An 11,564-nucleotide genomic window follows, 5' to 3' on the forward strand; every position below is an offset into this window, starting at 1 on the left:
ACTAAATATAGAATAAAGAAAAGTGCAACTAAAATGAGAGGCGAAAAGGCAAAAGGAGAACATAACTGACTATAGGAATCAAATAAGTGGCAACAGTGGATAATCAGGGACCACAAACTCACACCAAAAGAGGAGTATAAATGTCAAAAAAAAAAAAAAAAGTATAAACAATTTAGACTTCAGCATTCAGAAAACCAAAACAAAAACCCAAAACCTGATCTATAACCACAAACCAGAATAAAAGAGGAATAAAAGAAAAAATCCAACAAACAAAAATTGTGTGCCAAATGAATTCACTGGATATTCAAAGACACTGAAGGAGAAAGGACTGCAAATCTCCTCAAACATTTCCAAGGAGTGTCAATCAGGAGAACTAACAGAACACTCTCTCTGTGAAACCAGCATTATCAGCTCATGAAAGCCAGACAAAGACACTACAAACAACAAAGTTTACAGACTACTGCCTGTGACGAATATTCACTCAAAGCCCACAAGAAATAGCAATCTGAATCAACAGCACATTTTCCCTTTTTACAAGATCCTCAAGTGGGAATTGGACCTGGAATTAAGAGTGCTCCAACATACAGAAAACCATAAATTCAAGACTCCACATTAACAGAACGAAGGGCAAAAATGACATGATCATATTAAGGGAGACAGAATACAAATATGGAAGTATTGGACAACATGTCATGCTAAAAACACTCAAGATAGAGAATGAAGGAAACTCCAACCTAATGAATGCCACAGATGTATGAAAAGCTGAAACCTATTCAGTAGGGACAGTCTGCAAGCTTCTCCTCTATGATCAGCAGGTAATGAATTGACCCCACCACTGCCTTTGAGTAGAGTACAGGATTCTCTATACAGAATAATTATGCAACCATAAATATGGTAAAGGAATCTAAACTAAACAAGAAACAGTAAAACTATCTCTGTTCACACATGACATGATTACAGAAATCCCTAAAAATCATCTTAATTTTTTTAGTATTTTCAGTCATTATTTGTTTATTTCTGTTTTTTTTTTAATTTTTTAAAGATTTTTTTATTTATCTGACAGAGAGAGAGAAAGAGGTCACATGGAGTCAAAGAGGCAGGCAGAGAAAGAGGAGGAAGCAGGTTTCCTGCTGAGCAGAGAGCCCAATGCGGGGCTCAATCCCAGAACCCTGGGATCATGACCTGAGCCCAAGGCAGAGGCTTTAACCCACTGAGCCACCCAGGTGCCCCTTGTTTGTTTATTTCTGCCAGTTTCCTGAGTACACTTTGTTTTTTATTTTTTTATGTTATACAATACAGGTAACAAAAAATTTCCACCAGAAGAACTAAAAAAGGAAGACAATTAGATGAAAGTTAGTAGAGACGAATGCCTGGGTAGCTCAGTGGGTCAAGACTCTGCCTTCAGCTCAGGTCATGATCTCAGGGTCCTGGGATCAAGCCCCACAGGGAGCCTGCTTCCCCCTCTCAGCCTGCCTCTCTGCCTACTTGTGATCTCTCTGTCAGATAAATAAAAAAACATTTTTTTTAAAAGAAACTTAGTAGAGGAATGAAAATAACGAAGAAATATCTGAAATAAATAACACATTAATACTAACAGAATACCGAAAGTAATGCCCATTTTGATCAAAAATAAAAGTGGCAAAACTATAAATCCCACAAACTGCTATATAATAACAAATACAGAGGTGCCTCTGCCTTCAGCTCAGGTCAAGGATCCCATAGTCATGGGATGGAGTCCCCACAAGGGGATCCAGACCTGCTCAGCCTCCAAAATCAGTAGGAAACCTGTTTCTGCCTCTCCCATTCCCCATACTTATGTTCCCTCTTCTGCTGTGTCTCTGTCAAATAAACAATTTTTTTGTTTATTTTAAAAAGATTTTATTTATTTATTTAACAGACAGAGACAACAAGTAGGCAGTGAGGCAGGCAGAGAGAGAGGAAGGGAAGCAGGCTCCCTGCTGAGCAGAGAGCCTGATGTGGGCTTGATCCCAGAACCCTGAGATCATGACCTGAGCTGAAGGCAGAGGCTTTAACTTAAAGAGCCACCCAGGCACCCAAAATAAACAAAATCTTAAAAAACAAAACCAAAAAACAAATAGAGTAATTTAGAACAAAAGAAAGATAATTCCTAAAAACAGACAAGTTATTAAGAATGAATTACTAGGGTCATGATCCCAGGGTTCTGGGATCAAGCCCACATCAGGCTCTCTGCTCAGCAGGGAGCCTGCTTCCCTTCCTCTCTCTCTGCCTGCCTCTCTGCCTACCTGTGATATCTGTCTGTCAAATAAATAAATAAATAAAATCCTAAAAAAAAAAATTACTAACCTTGACCCAAAGAATTTGGAATTCACCTTAGACCAATAAACAGCATGAGGGTTGAATTTGAAAGAAATATTCTCCCAGCACAGAAAAGCACAGAAAAAAGCAAGAAAGCAAAACAAAACAAAACAAACAAACAAACAAAAAAAAAAAAAAACTGGGGATCTTACTACTTTTGATGGTGGCAATGAGCTACCTAAATAAATCCTGTGTTAGGGGAACCTGGGTGGCTCAGTGGGTTAAGCATCTGACTTCAGCTCAGGTCATGATTCCAAGGTCCTGGGATTGAGCCCTGCATAGTGCTCTCTGCTCAGCGGGGAGCCTGCTTCTCCACCTCTCTCTCTACCTGCCTCTCTGCTTCCTTGTGATCAATGTCTGTCAAATAAATTAATAAATCTTAAAAAAAAATATATCCCATGTTGCATGATTCTTTTCCCTTCCTTGGTTCTGATTCAGTATTTCCCTTTATTTTGCCTTTTATGTGACAAAGTCATTCTTCTGCTCCTTTCAGCCTTCTCTTAACATCAAGCCTGTTTCTAATCTAGCTTATTGCATTGTTCATCTACGTTTGATTTTTAAAAAGACATATATTGGGAGATGGGGGTCCTAAGAGTTCGGGTGGGAGCTAGAGAGAGGTGGAATCACATGCATGCATCACACTGAGTACAGAGGTTGACTTGAGCCTGGATTCCAGGACCCTGAGATCAAGATCTGAGCAGAAACCAAGAGTCTGGGGCTTAATGGACACCCAGACACCCAACTTTTTGTTGTTGTTGTTGTTCACTCTTACCCTGTGGTAAAGTTGTCACTATTCTTTTCTCAACTCCTTAGGTATCATTATGATTGCTGCCTTAAATTCTCCATCAAACTCCTTACTACTGTTTCCATTGCTTCTCTGGCCCTGGCCTTACCTGTTGGGTTTCTTTGGGATAAATTCTTTCACCTTGGCTTTTGTCTAACTCTCTAACTTCCTCTATCCATTAGAAAACTCAACAATGTCTCCTCTATCCTTCAGGCCAGGGGTCTGCAGGGGCTCTCCTTGCCTGCTACGGGCAGTGTTTGGTCCCTGGCCTGAATGTAGTCAGTATGAACTAGGTGAGCTCTGCTCCACTTGTGAAAGGAGACCTGAAATGAACTCCACCAGGATTGTGGCCCTGCAGAATCCCTGCTCAGGAGACATGGTGTGGGCAGGGGCTGACCTTGTTGAGCCTGAGGCAAGCCTCACTGAGAAGGGAAGCCTACTCAGAACACAGGAATAGGGCCTGGTGCAAGCAAGGCAGACAGCCAGTGTCCTCACTGAGTGGGGCTCAGTCTTTATGCTACAGGACGGGAGAGGGAAATGGTTTCAGGCAAATCCTGTGTTCTTGGAGCCACATGTCACTGAACGTTTCCTCTCAGGAATGTGCTCCTAGACTACTGAATACTTTCCCCACTGTGCACCCCAGGTGTTCTTCAGATGGCTGTTTCCATGCTGTGTGCCCCCAGGTTGTTTGCCAGCCTTCTCTCCAGGAGCACCCCAGTGCCATCCTGGTTCTATCCCATCCAAATCTGCGGACCATTAAACTCCAGGCTTTAAGATGTGCTGGTTCTAAGAACTCATGAAATTCAGCCCTTTCCCTTTCCAAGCCAATGACTTTGGGGAACCTCCTTAGGCATCCCCTGAGTGCTCATCTCTCATGACACCTACTGCACAGCCGGGGCTTCCTGCCCTCCACAATGCTATACTCCTCTGCTCCCTAAACCATGTCTCCACACTGTCTCCACCTTCCATGTGGCCTATTTTCTCCCTTCACTTGGGAGTCTGTCCTGTCACTCCTCAGCCCAATGTCTGGGCATTTAGGATGACCTGACAGTTGCCTAGTGGTGCTCATGACAGGACACATGAGTCTAGGATCCTCCTACTCCACTGCCGTTGCTTCTCCTGGGAATCCTTATTGTGTTAATCCTGTTAAAACTCATACGGATTTTATAAAGCTGGTACACAAGCCAACACATAAAAATTAGTTTTGTTTCTACACAACAAAGAGCAATTCCCAAAACAGGATCATACATTAAGAGCAACAAACCACCCAACCCAAATTCACCACGGCCACTGTATTCATGGAAACAACTCCCTCCTTGACAACAAATGCAGGTGCAATCTGCTTCTGGCTGCAACGTTGGATTTTGTAGCTTGGATCCCACTGCATCCGTGGCCTTTATCAATTTCAAGTTTCCCCTGCATCTGTACTAGTACCCATGTCTTCAGGCTATAGGATCAGTTGTTTCAACCTGGGCTTCCACCTGAAAATTGACTTTGTGTAAAATGAGTTCAGTTATTGAAGTTGGTTGCACTTTCTAGTCTTCCCAAAAGAATCCACTTACACAGAAAAGCCTTCCTGACATGTGTGGCCATTATTACACACTCTGTAATGGTGAGACATGAGAGAGAACACACTGTAGGGAAATAGACTTAAGAAGCTCTCACAGAAATGACTGTTCTTCCATGTACCCCCTGGGATGCTCAGCCTATGAGGACCACAGGCTCTTCTTCATCTACCAATTTCCTTCTTCACACTGCTGGGCAGACGCTTGTCTTTCCCCTGCTCTCTCCCTTCTACCACTATGCACCTTTATCTCCACTGTGATACAGGTCAGTTTGCTTTCCTAGGACTTTATCCTACTACTAATACTTAGGATTAGCTTATTTTGCACAGTTGGCTTACTTTGTTTGCCTGCACCTTCTTAAGACACTACTTTTAACCTATAAAGGCATACGCTTCTTGGTATCTATCTTGCTTTCTTTTAAATGTTCCATTAGTTCAGGTGTAAAACATGGGGACTAGACCACTCCATAGGTTCTATTCTGCTCACTACCAAGTAGCTACCATCTGGCACCATAAAATGTTGTCAGTATACCACTGAATGAGTTCCCTATATTCTGTTATCCCCATGACTCATTATTCCACAACTGGAAGCATGTGCTTCCCGTTCCCATTCCCTCATGCTGCCCATCATTCTTCTCCATTCCACACCAGTAACAGTCAGGTTACTTCTTCTATTTATGGGTCTGTTTCTGCTTCTTTCATGAGTCTTGTCCTTTGTGACAACATGGTTTAAACCACAAAGTATTATGCACTGTCAAGTAACTCAGACAAAGACAAATACCATATATATTCACTTAAGTGTACAATCAAAACAACAACCTAAATGAACAAACAAGAAACACACTCATGAATATCTATTTTGTTTTGAATAAAGTCCATGGATAATCCCAAGAATATGAAAAGCCCAAGATGACACACATACTAAACTGTGACCAGGTGGCCTGTAACCATTTCCCAATCCTGGCAGATGACAAGAGGTTCCCAGGTCAAAGTCTAAGCATCTTATGACTTGTGACTCAGCAAACATCATAAACATCTTCATCACACTAATTCCACTGGTCATTTGCACACCCGCAACTGATACCGGGAGACGCTGCACATGAGGTGGGTTTGAGTCACTTCTGTGAGACTCTGAGCATAGGAAACCCTAGTATCATCAAGGAACATCCAATGTATCTACCTAGTCCTTTGTCACAGAAAGAAACATCTGTTTTCCTGTACAATAAACTCATCTGTCCTCTACCCAAGAGCTAGATGCGTTCACTATATTCCCAAGCTTTTTTATACACAAACGTGTGGAATGACAAGTATTACTAAAACATCAACCAAGGAAATGCTCACGCAGATCATGACATCACTACATGACTTCAAGGAATAGTGACAAGACTGTAGAAGGCACATATATGAATGTATGATTCGGGGCAGGTATCCACAACAGCAACCAATATATTTTCCTTCATGATCTTTTGCTGCTCACCTGGCCGTGATATACAGTCACATGCAGTGTAGATCACAAAGTCAATATACCTGGAAGGTTTGACTTTAAGATGCTTCCAATATTTAGCCATAGGGCCACTTGTGAAGGTCTGGAAGACCCCCAAGATGCACACTGTGCCACCAGGGACACATCGCTGGCCACTCTGTCAACCTAACAAAGAAGTGTACATCCAACGTCATGTCAGAAATCTTTCACCCAGAGGCTGTCAGTGTGGGTCAGACTACATTACAGGCAATCTCCAGTGAGTTGCCTATGCTCCCCTGTCTGGCAATAAAAGCTGTAGAACTTATCCTATCTCCAGCGAAGTAAAGAGTGACAGTGGTACAACATCTATCAGGTTGCCATGATTGCAGGGACAGCCTGCACCACAAAGATTATGACAACTGCCCAGCTCCTGGAGGCATGTCTTCTATCTTTTATCTTCTTCTATCTTTTATCTCATTCTTCTTCTATCTTCTCTCTTTTCCTTCTATGGGAAAAGAGGAATAATCATTGATCTGAGCACAGAGGCCCATGGAAGATCTTTGATATCACAACTGACATTGGGTGTGTGGTCCTGGGAGACTGCTAACACCACTAGAGGAGGAAGACATAAAAATAAAACAGAGAAGTCTGATACAAGATCATGACCACGAGAATCTATATCAAGACATGACTTGTGTAGGGAAGCCTGGGTGGCTCATTCAGTTAAGCTTCTGACTAAAAACTGGGTCCTGGTACAGGGTCTTGGGAAAGAGCCCTGCCTGGAGTCCCTGCTCAGTGGGGAGGCTGTTTGTCTCTCTGCCTCTGGCCCTCCCCTAACTTGTATTTATTATTTCCCTCTCTCAAATAAAGAAACAAAATCTTAAAATGATTTGTGTAGGGAAATGAAAAGCATAATACAAATTTTCAGAATACATTTCATTTTATTAGCCAAGAGAGGAAATAAAAATAGAAAACCTCAATCATGAAAGAAACCATAGAATATGTTAATTTCTAATACATTTCTGGCTAAAATTTTAAATATAATGATGTGTTCAGAGAAACACAAGGGATTCTATCTCTGTGGTATGGTTTAAAAAATTTTTTCCTAAGATCAAGATAAATTAAAAAAAAAAATTCACTATTATCTGACACATTCCTCTGCACAGTGCATACAATGTCTGTCTCATGGTTACTGATGTTGTATCTGCTATTAATGTATTCAATGTTCTAGAGTTTATGGGTTAGTGGTAATACTATTGTCTTCTAACACAAAGAAATCACATAGATAAAGGAAGATATAGGGAACCTCTCACTATTGATCAAGTCAGGGTTTGAATCTGGGTGCCCTACACAGGAACAGGAAGCACACAGTACATATGCCCTTCTAGAAGGTGACCCATGATTGGATTGTTCCTTTTCTCTTTGACACTCAATGGTTCACCCAGCCGTCCTCACACAGAACAGCTTCCATGAACGGACACTTCAAAGTGAACATTCCAGCCCACACCACACATAGGTAGCCGGAGTGGTTTCCTGGTTGAATACTCAGAAGTAGACACAATGGTCAGGCATCCAAGGTACAACACAGGAAAGGCCCAACATACACCAGTCCACTTTCATGTCTGGAGAACCAAGACTACACACCTGTGTATCTCACTACATTACACATGGGCTACTACTTTTCCTGAAGAACACTACTATGAATGTGTCCCAAGATATAGGTTCTCAAGGTCTAGTCCCTACGCAGCCACCTGAGATGGAGTAAGAAAGGAAAGGTGGGTGGCTGCTCCCAGAGCTACTGACACAGTAATGTAAGCCTGGGCACAGTGATCCAAGATTTACAAGTGCTCCCGGTGATTCTGACCCAGAACAATTTGCACAACCTCTGCAGGAACCAAGTCACAGGTCAATCCTGAGTTATCCCCACAGAAGTCACTCTCAGAAACCCTCTGTACTTGTGGTCATGTCTGGACACACATACACAACATGCACAACATACACAACACACATTTCCTTTATTCATTACTAAATCTGACACTAACAGAGACAAGTGAGTGACTTGCAGATTCTATGATCTGGCTTCTTTTCACGTGCCTGACACAGGAAACAGAGGGGGAATCAGGGCACCTGTGGAGGCAAGTGTGGGGGTTACTCAGACAGGTGAACTCCTGCTCAAACAAGGAAGAGACAACAGAGCTGAAGGCAAAGAGAGAGTCGGGGATCACTCATTCTAAAGTAGTAACTCCTCTTCCTGAAACAGGGAAATAACAGGAACGCAGACTTGACAAGAGCCTGGGACATGTGTGACAGAACCCAGAATTGCTATTATTAGGGTTCTCCTGAAGAAAACAAGTCTATAATCCTAGGCCCTTAGACTTTTTTTTTTTTAATTTCCTAAATACTAATCCAAGATCACAACACATTCAAAGAAAAAGAAAACTATGTTCCAATCAGAGGAACAAAATAAATCTCCAAAACTGGCCCTAAGTTAATAAAGACCCATACATTGCAAAAAAAAAAAAAAAAAACCAAAACCAGACCAAACCAAAACAACAACAACAACAAACTGCAAGCACCTCAAATTATAATGATAAAAATCCACATGGAGGAAAAAGAGAAGACAACAGGTAACTAAGTGTTATCAGGAAAACGAATCATGACCAAAAGGTAAACCCAGAGAGACGAAAAGTGTAACATCCAGGAACCAGAAACTGAGAGCCTCAGAGTACAATTACTGAATTTAAAAATACACTAAGGGATCACCAACAGACTTGATGAAGCAGAAGAAAGAATCAGAACTCTTAAAAACACATTTTCTAAATTCACTACTGAGGGGACCAAAGAAATAGGTGGAAAAGGAGAGAGTCTGAGGGACTCGTGGGACACCAAAGAGTGGTCCAATATGCACATTAAGGGGACCCCATAAGGAGATGAGGGTGACCTATGTGGAAACAAGAGACAATTCAAGCTTGCTAAATTCTAAGTAGCATAAATGTCAAGACATGAGCCAGTGACAGATTATAATTAACCCATCAAATATCAAAGATGAAAAGAGGGGGGGGCGCCTGGGTGGCTCAGTGGGTTAAGCCGCTGCCTTCGGCTCAGGTCATGATCTCGGGGTCCCGGGATCGAGTCCCACGTCGGGCTCTCTGCTCGGCAGGGAGCCTGCTTCCTCCTCTCTCTCTCTCTGCCTGCCTCTCTCTGCCTACTTGTGATCTCTGTCTGTCAAATAAATAAATAAAATCTTTAAAAAGAAAAAAAAAAAGATGAAAAGAGGGGCTCCTGGGTGGCTCAGTGGGTTAAGCCTCTGCCTTCAGCTCAGGTCATGATCCCAGGGTCCTAGGATGGAGCCCCGCATCAGGCTCCCTGCTCAGTGAGGAGCCTGCTTCCTCCTCTCTCTCTCTGCCTGCCTCTCTGCCTACTGCCTACTTGTGATCTCTCTCTCTGTCAAATAAATAAATAAAATCTTTTAAAAAAATTAAAAATAAAAAAAAAGATGAAAAGAGACTTTTGAAACAGCATGGCAAATGCACTTCACTTTGTGAAGAGCTCCTAGAAAAGCAGTGTGGGATTCCCAGCAGTCCCAACAAGAATGGGGCCGGCATAATGTACTCAGCTACTGAAAGATTGAAAAATACCACCAAGAATACTTTACCAGGCAAAACTCTTTTCCACAGATGTAGAAATGAAGACATTCCCAAGTAAAGACCCCTCTACATTTACCATAGACCTGTCCTACAAGAACCATTAAAGGAACGCTCTCTCAATGAAATAAAAGGATTCTACCCAGAAACTGAACCAGATGGGATCCTAAAGTTCTCCACTAAACATAAGTATTTAGACAGTTATACAAACCTGTAGTGTTGGAATTACCTAGGTCACATTTATTTCTGCCACAGAATTTTGTCTTTAAAAAAGTATAAAAATCGTTCATGTACGTCATAAACTACACAACATAAATATTAGAATTTGTGACATCGGTTAACAAAGCGGGTGCCGCGGTGGAGACAAGAAGAAGTGTTTTGTGTGCAATTCACAATATTGAGATTCAAAAGCGTTGTTTTACCTCTAAGTTGTTTTACGGAATCTCTAAGGTAAGCGCACAATGAAAATACTCACAGAAGACACAAAAGTTAATGAGGAAGGTACCAAGGCACATCATAGTGTAATATAATTAAAGATAAAATAAATCTTTCTTTTTCTTTTTTTTTTAAGATTTTATTTATTTATTTGACAGAGAGAGATCACAAATAGACAGAGAGACAGGCAGAGAGAGAGGGAAGCAGGCTCTCTGCTGAGCAGAAAGCCCGATGTGGGACTTGATCCCAGGACCATGAGATCATGACCTGAGCCAAAGGCAGCGGCTTAACCCACTGAGCCACCCAGGCACCCTAAAATAAATCTTTCTTATTTCCACCAAAACATGATATGATACACAGGTATAAGCTGTTTCAAAATTACTTTTAATTCCAGAAACTCTTTTCTCTCATGCTGAAAGAAAACAATTCACCCACAAATACATGATGAAATTAATTCTATGTTGATGACAACTCACCTAGACATAGTATAACATTCACTCACCACTCCCCAGGGAGAAAAATTAACAGTAGGAATCAGAGCATGTATGAATGATACACAAACACAATCAAATATACATAATTTTATTGGCAAAATGCATAAAGTTTATCCTTTTTTGACTTACATAGTAAGTGAGACTTTCTTAAAGGTTCCAAGTACTGAGTTCTAAATGTGCTAGTTCCCCAATAACATTCTTTATGTGAGAAGTCTAGGAAACAGAGACATTGCATTATTTCACCACTGAGGAATGAACACACAGAGGGGAAATAGAACTGCACATTGTCTCATTTTAGGGAGGTGGCTTGTTATCTGATGTAGTTACTAACTGTCAGTTTTGTAAGAATAAGAATAAAGCCTCCGTAACATTAGAAAGCATAAGCCAGAAAACATTAGAAATCTGTCTCCAGTATTCTTGGAATTTCTGAACCAAAACCCAGTGTGTATACAACTACCCTGACCTACTTGTCTCATGATGAAAGCCAGAACTGACAAAGGCCATTACATACAGGTCCTCAGAAACAGGATGCCTTCCCCAGGGCCCTCAAAGCAATGGAAAAGCTCTCAGACTTGGGCGTGGGGGGGCTTCCCCCTCCAAGGAGAGTCTCCTGGCCCTTCCTGTGGATGTGGCAGACCATCACTGGAGCTGAAGGAGAATCCCTATAGGATGCAAAAACTTGATAATGTAGGAGAGTAGATGCCCCTCTGGGAGCACAAGAGAAATAAAACCGGGCATGTCTCCAACTGATTTTCATTCAAGGACAGCTAGTGGAACCATAGCTTAAGGTCTATGTTCCTCCTTCAGATTTGGGCCTCCCTTCTGTCATCTGCCTCATTTATCC

The sequence above is a fragment of the Neovison vison genome, chromosome 7 (genome assembly GCF_020171115.1).
Source record: "Neovison vison isolate M4711 chromosome 7, ASM_NN_V1, whole genome shotgun sequence".
NCBI lineage: Eukaryota > Metazoa > Chordata > Mammalia > Carnivora > Mustelidae > Neogale > Neogale vison.